Consider the following 12,129-nt stretch of genomic DNA (forward strand, 5'->3'; position numbering starts at 1 on the left):
TTCGAAAGATCTGTTTGGGAATTACGAGTGACAATACTATGAGCTTAATTTTAGATTTTCAATAAAAAATGGCGCCCGTAATTATGATTTGATCAAGGGCCTGCGAGACTGGAGTACGCAGAGCGCGTGCAGTGTGGCACCTCATATGTTACCTGAATTCAAAAATGGGTAACATCAGTTGATACTACATTATTCCTCTGAAATTGAAAATGGATAACATCAGTCGATAAAACATAAAATTTATGGGAGCGTATACCTAACCGCAATGAAACAACCTTAAATTTAACGATACAGTGCTAATTCGAACTTTGAGTTCGATTTTTGAGGGTTTGTTTCACTCCTTATGCCTACACAAAAATTAGTTAATATTAACAAATGTCATATTATAGCTATAAGTTCCTAAGAAAAGTGTTTACTTTTAGGGGTCAGAGGTAGATGTTAAGAGAACGAACCACTTTTAATTTATGCTGCATGCCGTTCTGAGAAAATAGTTACCCGAAAAAAATGTGTACAAAGTTTAGGGAAAACATTTAGTTATATTATTACTTCGATTTGCATGAACTGAGTGTTACATATATATTTTTAATGTCGCTGAAAACGAATCTGAAGTCAGATTTTCAATATTCAAAACAGCTAATCCAATACGGAGGGCAACCGATTATGTTTTGACCAATTTTTACCAAAAATGTATTTTCGTTATTTACGTTTAGTCTGCAAGTCAAGGAGTATTTATCAACCCTTCCTCTACCTCTGATTGTTCCTAGACAGCAACTTCCTGTTCTTCTTGGCAGGAAAAGCCGATCTGTCAAAGCTGGATATGCAGCACTCGGCAGCCTGCACTTGATATTCGTCCGTATTTTCGGTGAGTATGTTTGCATGCATTCTGCAGTATGAATCATTTTGAGCACGTGCGACACGGGACGAGTTATCATCTACATCTATATGGATACCCTGCAAAACACATTTAAGTGCCTGGCAAAGGGTTCATCGAATCACCTACACAACTGATAATTAATTGAAACCCTCAGCTGCCGACAGGTGTTGTTGATATACTTCGATGGGGACAGCTGAAAAGTGTGCCGCTACTGGGACTCGAACCCAGGATCTCCTGCTTACAAGGCAGACGCTCAATCCATCTGAGCTATCGAGGGCACAAATGAACAGCACGACTGCAGGAATTTATCCCTCGCACGCTTCCCGTGAGACTCACACCCCGAACCGCCCACAATCCGATTACGTAATGTACTTAATAGGTATTTGTCCATCCACTCATTACTGGCTCACACTAAGGTGACGATTCCCGTAAGATTTCCGGTAGCCTGTGCGCATTCGCACAGACGAAGGTCAATGGCTGGGTGACGTTTAACCATAGATATGAAGATAGTAACTGTTCTAGAAAGAACAGGCGCCACTGACGACCGTACAGCTCTTCTAGAATACATGATAGACCGGCCGATGTGGCCGAGCGGTTGTAGGCACTTCAGTCGGGAGCCACGCGACCGCTACGGTCGCAGGTTCAAATCCTGCCTCGAGCATGGGTGTGTGTGATGTCCTTAATTTAGTTAGGTTTAAGTCGTTCTAAGTTCTAGGAAACTGATGACCTCAGATGTTAAGTCCCAAAGTGCTCAGAGCCATTTGAACCATCAGTCCCTATGTTTACACACTACTTACAGTAACTTATGCTAAGGACAACACACACACAACCATGCCCGAGGGAGGACTCGAACCTCCAACAGGGGGAGCCGCGCGAACCGTGACAAGGCGTTGGACACATGGCGGGTACCCCGCGCGGCTCATGGCAGCCGTGACACTGCTTCAAACAATGGACTGTAGAAACTTTTGTAAAGCACGGATTAAAAAAAAAACTTTCTGTTCCAAGAGTCTAGACAAGTACACCTTTAAAAAATGCAACTACAAAGAAATTGAATTTTCGAACGTTTTGAATGAGAACCTGTCCTTATGGAACACCGTTGATCAAATGTCACAGGGATTATATACTCAGGTTTCACATGTGGATTAACACTTTCTAATCAATATCCGGAATGAGCAGGGCTTAAAACTTTGAAGAGTTAAATTTCAAGGGCCGTTCTCTTGTATGCAAATAGTTTCACAGTAGAAATTTCTCTAGTTTTATTTATTAATTTATTTATTTATTTTTTGCTGTAGGTAAAGAAGGATAGCATTGTGAGGAGGGGGAAGGGGGGGGGGGGAGGAATCTCGCCTCTCCCACCTTGGAATTCTCAGTACAGAATTTTTATTCATTACGAGATTCTTAGCCACTTGCAGAAGTGATTTCGAGTGATTCTGCAAAACTTTTCCTTTAGCCAATCGTAGCAACTATAGGATTCCGTTCCTGCTGCATGACATGTCTCGGAACTTAAAGTGACCAACTCATTTGCATAAAGAGCTAGCTTATCATCCGCTTCTTTACTTGCGTAGACCGTTCATGGTCTGCAAAGAATTTTTTTCTTTAATCGTTTTTTATGTCTTTTATAAACTGCAACACTTTCTAAACTTTCTAAACTTAGCGCCGTTGAAGCATGGTCTTTTACTGAATGATCAAAAAGCAATGCTGACAGCTGGAGTCCAAGGTTTTTGTTAATCAAGCCGTTTGTATTCTTGTGGTGATATCTCCGTACAGTCTTTCATTCCCTAACGCATATTTCTTTATATCTAATTGAGAAGTGAAATACCGGTTTTCATAGATGCAGATTTAAAATATTTTAATATAACGCAATAAATATTTCATTAAAATTTTCATCCCCTTATGCTCGAAGTTCCAAAACCAGAAAAACACGTAGTTTTTAAAAATTGTAACATATTAGCCGAATACGAATTGTCAGATATATTTAGCAATCCTTTCATAATGAACCATTTTCTGAAACATCTCACACCCTTTAGGGGTTGGGTTTTCAAAAACAATTAAACACGTATTCTTCTATTTAGAGCCGAGGAGCCAAATTCAAATCTTCATCCATTTAATTCTAAAAATGCTTTCATAGTGAAATATTTCATGAAACATTACATCCCCTATTTCACTCTATTAGTGAGTTAAATTTCCAAAAGCAACGAAACACATTTTTTTTTACATCCAACCGAGATGTCAAATACCTATTTTCATAGATGTAGCTATAAAAATGCTTCAGTAGTTCTTTAATAATGATTTATTTTCAAAAAATCTTCACTAATTATTTTATCCCCCAATGGAAGAATTTCGGAAAATGCTAAAAACCTGTTTCTTTTTTGTATCTGACTGAGACACCAAATGTCAATTTTCGTAGTTTTGTAGTTATAGCTTCAATAGGGACATAGGGACATATTTAAAAAAAAGACTTTCAACCCATGTTTCACCCCCATAGGAGTGAAATTTCGAACAATCTCTTCTTAAATGATGCTTTCAGCGTAAGATTTACACCTTCATCAAATTTCAAGTCCGTATACTTTGCAGGTTGGGCTGGAAGGCTATGGGTCAGTGAAACCTGTGCCCCTATTGCACCTTCTTGGAGGTTGTAGTTCCAAAAACAGTGAAACACGTAGTTTTCTATAACACAATATTCATAGATTTCGCTTTAAAAACTCTTTCGCACTGAAATACTTTCATAAAACATTACATCCTATATTCCACCCTCTTAATCGTTGAATGTATCAAAAACAGGTTTTCATATATTTCATGAAACATTTCATCCTCTGTGATATGGGGTATGGTAGTGACACACCAAAATCACAATAGTAATCCGTTGTAGTTGCTACATATTTTATTACAATCAAAAGCATTATAAAATCACAAGGCCAGATCAGTTGGACAAATAATAAATAAATTTCGTTAAGTGGAACGAGACCCGTAAAACTTGAAATTTGAATATGACTAGGTATATATACTTAGGTAAAGCTTTACTTAAATAGCACAAATGTCCATAAAATTCATAGCAGAACTCTCACTACTTGCAATCAGGGGAGAAACAGATTAAGCGTAAGAATACAGATATTTAACGTTCGGCTTGCCAACTTTCCTAAACAAAACTGTATAAAAATGACTAAAACAATTAAGGGGGTCCTTTAATTTTGACTAAACGGACCTTCAAATTTACTTACTCAGTTGATTAATCAACAATATTCTTAGAATGATTACAACTAGAACATGACTATATGACAATACCCTTAAAATAAGGTTGCTTCAATATTTCGTGTGAATTGGCGATAGACGCGAGCAGACCAAGGATTCAAATCAATACAAGAGATCCACGAGGCAGAGAATGACATGGAAATATACTCAACATGGCAATGCAATTGAACTTTGGATGCTATAGTTCAGCACCGGAAAGATGGAATCACGCAAAAGTGACAACATAACCCAAGATGTAAAGGAGAGGACATGGCCTCAAATATCTCTCTGCCGCCGTGGTGCTCTGCTCCCAGTATGCTAGCGTCGACCGCTGCCAGTTATCTCTAACACAACACACATCAAGAGCAGACAATTTTCTGAGACATAAACTACACAACCCTATCTGGAGAACAGGTGAGCAATACAACTGGACTGAAACCAATGAGCCTCCATGAGTTACTTGGCCAGTGCCAGCCCTTAAACTTTGATTAATAAGATCGCTAAAAATCATACCGAAGTTAAGATGACGAGACTTATCTCCAGGTTCACCATATTAGTGGCAGAGACAATAAATTGGCGACGCTCTTATCCGTATGTTCGCGGCAGAGTCTGGGGAAGGCAAGGGCCACGTGGAGCCGGATCTGGGGGTCAATTTCCTTCTCTCCGAGACACCCGGCTTCTTCTGCGACTTAGCCGGCAAACAGGAGAGGACCCCGGGTGGGGACCGATTCGGCAGCAGTTGGCGGATGGCGAGGTCTTCGGGGGGTGGGGTTGGGGGGGGGGGGGTGGTGTCTTGTGTAAAGGGGAAGACAACCGTGGTGAAGGGAAGGTCTGTATTCCACAGGAACGAGTTAGCATGGCACTCAGATATTTCCACGATTCGGCGGTAGGGGATCATTTGGGGTTCTACAAGACCTTGAACAGAGTTCGGGAACACATGTTTTGGCCCAACCTATATGGCGATGGCATGCGATTTGTTGGCAACTGTGTCCAGTGTAAGCGCGGTAAGCCCGATGTTGGGCCGCACAGAGAACTACTACAGTCGGTTAGCGAGCAGTGTCCTCTGGACCGCGACTCAAAGATCGAAACATCGATCGACAGAAACTGGCGCCAGAAACGCACCAGCTCACTCTATTTCATCCCCTTAGGGGTTGAACTTCCAAAAACACGAAAATACGTATTTTCTTATTTGTAACCTTGAAGTCAAATACCAATTTTCGTAGATATAGCCTTAAAAATACTTCCATAGTCCTTCCATAATTTTTTATCTCAAGATAAAATGTTCACCTACTATTTCACCTCATAGAGGTTAAATTCCCAATAATACTGGAACACATATTTCTTTATTTCTGACCTAGAAACCAGATACAAATTTTCGTCTGCCTAGCTTCAAAATTACCTTAATAGCTACATGTTTCAAAAATCCTTTCATTTCCTGTGTATCCCCCTTAGAGGTGGAATTTCGAAATATGCAGTATAAGCGGTATAAGATCAACAACCTTTCCAAATCTCAAGGTTTATTTTCCTTGGCGGTCTGGACTGTGTGAATTTCATAGTAATGGCCTCCACACAAACACACACACACACGCACACACACACACACACACACACACACACACACACCACTAACAATGCCACCACCACCTCCTGGGGAAATTTCTGCAGACGCCCTTGTTCCACTGCAGTCATATTTTGCCGACGACCTACATTTAGCAGCGTGGGAGGGATAGTGTCGTGCAACAGACAGTATACTCAGTAGACAACGAACTGTTCGTTGTGAAATCAGGGACATAGGAACCGAGACTGACACAGAAGGTGCTGAAGGTGAAGCACACTAGACTCGTGTCTACCACGGCTTCAAATAGTATCGATTTACTATGAACGGAAGTTCCGAAAAGTGAGCAAGTAATTTTACAGTAAATTCAGTACCGATGGTGAGGATATACAACGAAAAACATTTCTATAATATTTCAGAAATAATGAAACATTCCACTCAAGTCGCGCGGCAGAAAACGCAATGGATATGCTTGCACTTAAGACGGAAGGCCCCACGTGCTTACGCAGGCTTACGACAGATCGCAAAATTCGGCAGTAGGCGTAAGCCAACCTCTTGTGCTGCCATCTGTTATTGATGCCAGGCATCAAGGTCTCAGTAGTTCGACCATCCACTGGAGAGTAGTTGCTTTATAAGTACTCCGTCTTCAGGCCACGAGTGACCTACTGGGACAGCACCATCCGACCGCCGTGTCATCATCTGTGGAGGATGTGAACAGGAGGGGCGGAGATCAGCACACTGTTCTCCCGGTCGTTATGATGGTTTTCTTTGACCGGAGCCGCTACTATTCGGTCGAGTAGCTCCTCGATTGGCATCATGAGGCGGCCTGGATGATCACCCATCCAAGTGCCTTCAACGCCCGACAACGCACTTAACTTCGGTGATCTCACGTGAACCGATGCCACCTCCGCGGCAAGTCCGTTGCTGCAGATATTTTAGAGTAGTTGTTACGTTTCATAATTATCTAGTTTACGGGGAAAATGTAAAAAAGGCGATTGTCACCGAAGCTACAACTAATCTGAATTTCTGGTTAGTTATCAAGTGGTCTTATGTGCAAGCCTGATTTTTCCATCCTTTGCGGTGGGAATGATTCAAACCCGTCATGTTCTTCTTATGAGGTGTTCTATTTATTTTGCACACAATGATCGTTTGTAGTTGTGTTGAGTTACCACCTTGATAAATTTTTGGATGGCGCACGTATCATAACTGAGATCTGCGCTTGCGCTTAATGGCTGAAGGTCAATTAGCGTAATGAGTAGTAGCGAATGTTATAGTAACATGTTTGTAAATTATTTCAGGTAAATTACCTTAGTAGTGTAATATTATCAGTATACCAGTACAGTATGTGGGCCAATTACGTTAGTCATGGAATACTATCCGTATAAGACTATGTCACCTTGATGTCCCGGAATTTGCTTCAATTTTGGAATCCACGAAAGAACTGGAAATTTTCCTTTACACAGCTTTCCATATAATTTCTATTACAGTGATTCAGTCTTGTCTGTCACTCGACTTTTCTGACTGTGAAATAAATTCTATCGCTCATGTGCTTATTACCTCTTCGTGTTTCCATTTGCCGATATTGCGCATAAACACATACATATCTCAACGTTGCTATGTACATTGATGGAACGACACACTTTTCTGTGGAGACACTGCAGTTTAGAGATAGAAAAACCGATCAGTTAAAACGACATGGGTATTTTAGTTCTGAATAACCGATGTCTTTCGGTATTTGTTTGCTCTCGGTTATAACAAGTATCTTTTTATATTTTCCTGATAACCACGTAAAAACAGATATACCAATTAGCCAAATTAGTAGTAAAATTTTTAGTTTTCAAATAAACCTTTTTTAAAAAAGACGAGTAATTTTTATTCGTAAGATTTCCATAGCTCTTAAATACTGCGTTATTACAGAAAAAATGGGAAAAGTGATGTATGCCACTTTAATAACACTGCTGATAGAAACGAGCAACAAGTGAATTGGTCCAACATTGCCGAGACAATACTGTGCCTGTTATACAAGCAGTGCGCGAGAATGGACGCAGTTTCTCGCTGTTGTCGAACGTCAGTTGTAACACAGAATGGCACCATCTGGAAGCCTGGAAGTATTTTACGATATGCAGTACGAGTGAAGCACAATGGTCGATTTGGTCGACTTGCGACATCATACAAGGAAAAAAGTTAAAATTTTACAAATCATTCATAGTTCGGGATAAAATTAGAAAGTGCCTGATCTGCTGCCTGTGTCTACGTTATCTGCTTTTAGCCGTTAACAGAGAAATTAAAACGAAAAAGAGAGTTCTCCTGCCGCAGTTTTCACTCTTTATCGCTGGATTATACGTAATGCCCGCATAGTGCTGTGATAACCGATTTAAATATAATTTTTGAGCAGAGTTCTAAAAACTAAAATCAGTAGGATAATACTGGCAGTTTTCTGTGGTATAGAAGTACTCGCTATATTTTGAGAGAAACAGCGAACAGCGGACAAAGTTTTATTGGACTATTTAATTTAAAGAAATTAGAATTATATTAATACCGTCAGTTGCTCACGGGCGTTGATAAATATCAACGTGGACAAGTGAAAATGTGTGCCACGACCGGGACTCGAACCCGGGATCTCTTGCTAAAATGACAGACGCTCTATGCATCTAGGCCACCGAGGGCACAGTGTATGGTTCGACTGCAGGGACTATCTCGCGCACGCCTCCTGCGAGACTCACATTCTTACCTTGAATGTCCATACACTACAGTCGTAGAGTCCCACTCCAACACACTCATTCCTCGTGGAAGACATGTCCATATCCATATAAGTATATGGTTCTGGCAACACCAGCCATGACCTTCTTCTGTGAAGATGCACAAGTATTCCCCGAACTGTTACGGGACTTGGTAAGAATGTGTTCCACGAGTAATGAATGTGTTGGTGTGGGACACTACGAATGTAGTGCGTGGACATGGAAGGTGAGAATGTGAGTCTCGCGGGAAGCGTGCGCGAGATAGTACCTGCAGTCACACTATCGTCTGTGCCCTCGGTGGCTCAGATGGGCAGAGAGCCTGCCATGTAAGCAGGAGATCCCGGGTTCGAGTCCCAGACAGGCACACATTGTCACCTGTCCCCGTTGATATATATCGACACCCGTGAGCAGCTGACGGTATTAATATAATTCTAATTTCGTTCTGGACGGCTGCAGGTCATCATAAATGTATTTGACGTTTTGATTCCATTTATCAAGAAACTGAGAAAGTAAAAATTTTTATCTTTGTTTGATTTCTACGTTTACAAGAGGAAATAATGTAAATAAAATACTGAAAATCGGTTATTACAAGAACTGGTATTGTGACGGGCTTTAACAATTAGGTTAAAGTGAGGCTGGGAAACTGATAAGAGCCGAAAACCAGTTGTTTGAGCGATAACCGACATTCCCACTGCTGTTGTGAGTGGTAAGATTGACGCGCAAGGACATCTAGAACAGTTTCTCAGAAAGGTTACTGCAACTCTGATGTTCTCAAAATGAACGGGCCAGCCATTGGCGTCCGCGAGGGGGAAGGGGAGGGGGAGGGGAGGAGGTGGGGAGGGGAGGATAGGCAAAAGGGCACTTTCACCCGTCGCCCCTAACCATCCTTGGAATCTGGAGTAAAGAGTTTTTATTCGTTACAGTATACTCATACTCTTCCAGATAAGAATTCTCCACAATACTGCTAAACCTTAGCTTTGACCAGTTGTAGCGCTTATAGAGTTAGGGTCTTGTAGCTTGATGCACCTCGTAACTGACCAGCTGATTTGTACACAGAGTGCCAGTTTCAGAATCATGCACTCCAGCCCCGACGCGCCTTCCCCCCTCCCCACCACTGGAAATATTTCTGCAGACTCCAGTCTGCCACTGTGCATATATTTTGATAACATCCTGGTTTTAATAGCATCGAAGGAACAGCATTGTGGAGTAAAGGGTAGACCTAGCACAGACCACACCATTCACAATGAAACGCATCACTTAGTAGATGGTGAAGTACTTTGAAGCTAGCCAGATAGAAACAGAACCTCCTGGCACTGTATCTAACCCAAATTCTAATCTTACACTAATCTCTTGTATGTACCTACCACGCCCTCAAAGAGCCAACGATTTACTATTATCAAAAGTTCCGAAAAATGAGGAAGAAATTGACCCACACTTTTTTCCGTTGTTCATTATTTCGATTACCCCATAAAGGGAATGGACTTGTAGCCACAGGTTACACAAGCGATAAATGGTTTAAAATACATAAAAAGAGATGACAATAGGAAACGATTTTTAAAAACACAATGATGCGGCTTTTACGATTTTTACAGGAAAAAAAAAATGGATGACAAAATAAAGGTTTTTCAAAAATATGCTGGTGGACAATATTGGGGATTTTTTATCTTTATAGATGACTAGCGGAAAAGCTTGGTGTTGACCAGGCATTTATTTACAGCTGTGCGTCCACGTCCGTACTATGCAGCGTCTGGCCTTGTCCTGAGTTTTTATGACGTATCTCCTGAAACATGTGTCGTACAATGATATAATTTTGTAGGTGCATTCAGCGTCATATGCGGATACTGTCTGCAAAATTTATTGCGAATATAGTAGCAAAGAAGTAACAAATTTAAATGTCACGAATGCTGTGATCCCCACACACTTGGGTGCAACCAATGTACACAGGATGCTTGGCTCGATCATTATGGCTACCATCACCGCTGGTCGAAATTGGACCAGCTGTGTCGACGTAGTGAAAATATAAATGTGCATAACATGGTAAATGTCCATTCTTTCCAGCCATCAGACCTGATCTACGATCAAAAATATCATGTAAAAGTGGTAGGGGCAACGGCCTTGCCGCAGTGGATACACCGGTTCCCGTCAGATCACTGAAGTTTAGCACTTTCGGGCGTGGTCGGCACTTGGATGGGTGACCATCCGGGCCGCTATGCGCTGTTTCCATTTTTCGGGTTGCACTCAGCCTTGCGATGCCAATTGAGGAACTACTCGACCGAATAGTAGCGGCTCCAGTCAAAGGAAACTACCACAACGAGTGGGAGAGCCAGCTCCTCCTCCACCCTCAGTGAGAATGACGTGGCGGTCGGATGGTCCTGATTGGCCACTTGTGGCCTGAACACGGAGTGCTTTCTTAAAGGAGTGCTCCCTACATAAAACTGACAGTCTTGACTCAGGGACTGTCCACGGTAAATGCTGCATTGGACCTACGAATACTATTAAAATAACGGTTTGAGTTCTCTTTAGTTGTCCAATCATCTGAAGTGAGTCCTTATTGAAGTAAGCTGAAAAATAGATTTTATGTTAATGGCGGATAAATTTTATGTTAATGGCGGCAAATTAACTTTACCCTAATGACACACAAGGTCAATGCCGTTCCATCACGTAAAGTACTCTCAGATCGAAATGTTTTGCATTACCAAATCTCCAATGTAGATCCATCATACCGCAATTATAATTCTCAAAATAATTTGGAGCTACGTTCAATGCATATTTAAATGCATCTTTCAAAACAATACCAGAATTCTCATTAGATCATCATTATCAGTGCCTAGAGTATTCCAATTATTTCGTCTACCAAAAACCGCGTCTCACTATGGCTTTTTCAGTACGCTGTTTTGTTTTCCACTGCTGACAATAGAAACGATCTGGCAGATGTGACATTGTAGATGTCCAGTATGCGTGTCTTAATGCAAATAAACCGTCTGGAACATTTACCCTTGAACCTCCCTAGAATGGGATTTCATGGAACGTTATTACTTTCCTGTGTCCATTTCTATCACACCAGCTGATCGCCACGACTGGGGAGAGTGAGGAGGGGGTGGGGTGAAAGTTGGCAGCACTTTGAGTGGCAGAAACCTCACGTTTCCGTCATTTGTTTTCATAATGACGTAGTGCCAATTCGTCACATTGGACGCTTTTCTCTCGGAAACGTTTACATTCATCGTCTGGATATCAATGTCGCCTTCTGAGGTATGCAGTCGCACCACTCTGTACGAAATAGGTTCTAAGCTGATGCAGTTGACAAGTAACGTCGAAATATATCGTCACCTCGAAATATATCGACACCTCGAAATAAATCCACACCCAGAAATAAATCGCCAACCCGAAATAAATCGCAACCTCGAAATAAATCGACACCATGAAAAAAATCGAAACTTCGAAATAAATCGACACCTCCAAAAGACAGCTACATCGAAATGATTAGATATCCCGAAATATATCGACATCTAGACGCATTTCAGCTTACCATATAGATCGATATCTCGAATCTCACGGACCTCTCGAGATAAATCGAGGTATAGAAATATATCGATATCTTGAAATATATTGGTACCAAGTAATATAAAGATATCTCTAAAAATACAATATCTAGAAATTTATGGATTACTTGAGATATAGAGGTTTCTTGAAATATATCGATATCTCGAAAGGAATCGATATCTGAAGTACACCGA

At 41.2% G+C, this 12,129-nt stretch overlaps 1 non-coding gene across 1 annotated transcript; it reads right to left on the reverse strand.

Annotated features, from left to right (window-relative positions):
• Positions 1-1,077: 1,077 nt before the first annotated feature.
• Positions 1,078-1,152, reverse strand: Trnat-ugu (transfer RNA threonine (anticodon UGU)). The gene has a single exon. It is a non-coding gene; the product is annotated as a tRNA-Thr (tRNA).
• Between the last annotated feature and the right edge of the window lie 10,977 nt (positions 1,153-12,129).

This window comes from Schistocerca gregaria, unplaced genomic scaffold (genome assembly GCF_023897955.1).
Source record: "Schistocerca gregaria isolate iqSchGreg1 unplaced genomic scaffold, iqSchGreg1.2 ptg000099l, whole genome shotgun sequence".
Lineage (NCBI taxonomy): Eukaryota > Metazoa > Arthropoda > Insecta > Orthoptera > Acrididae > Schistocerca > Schistocerca gregaria.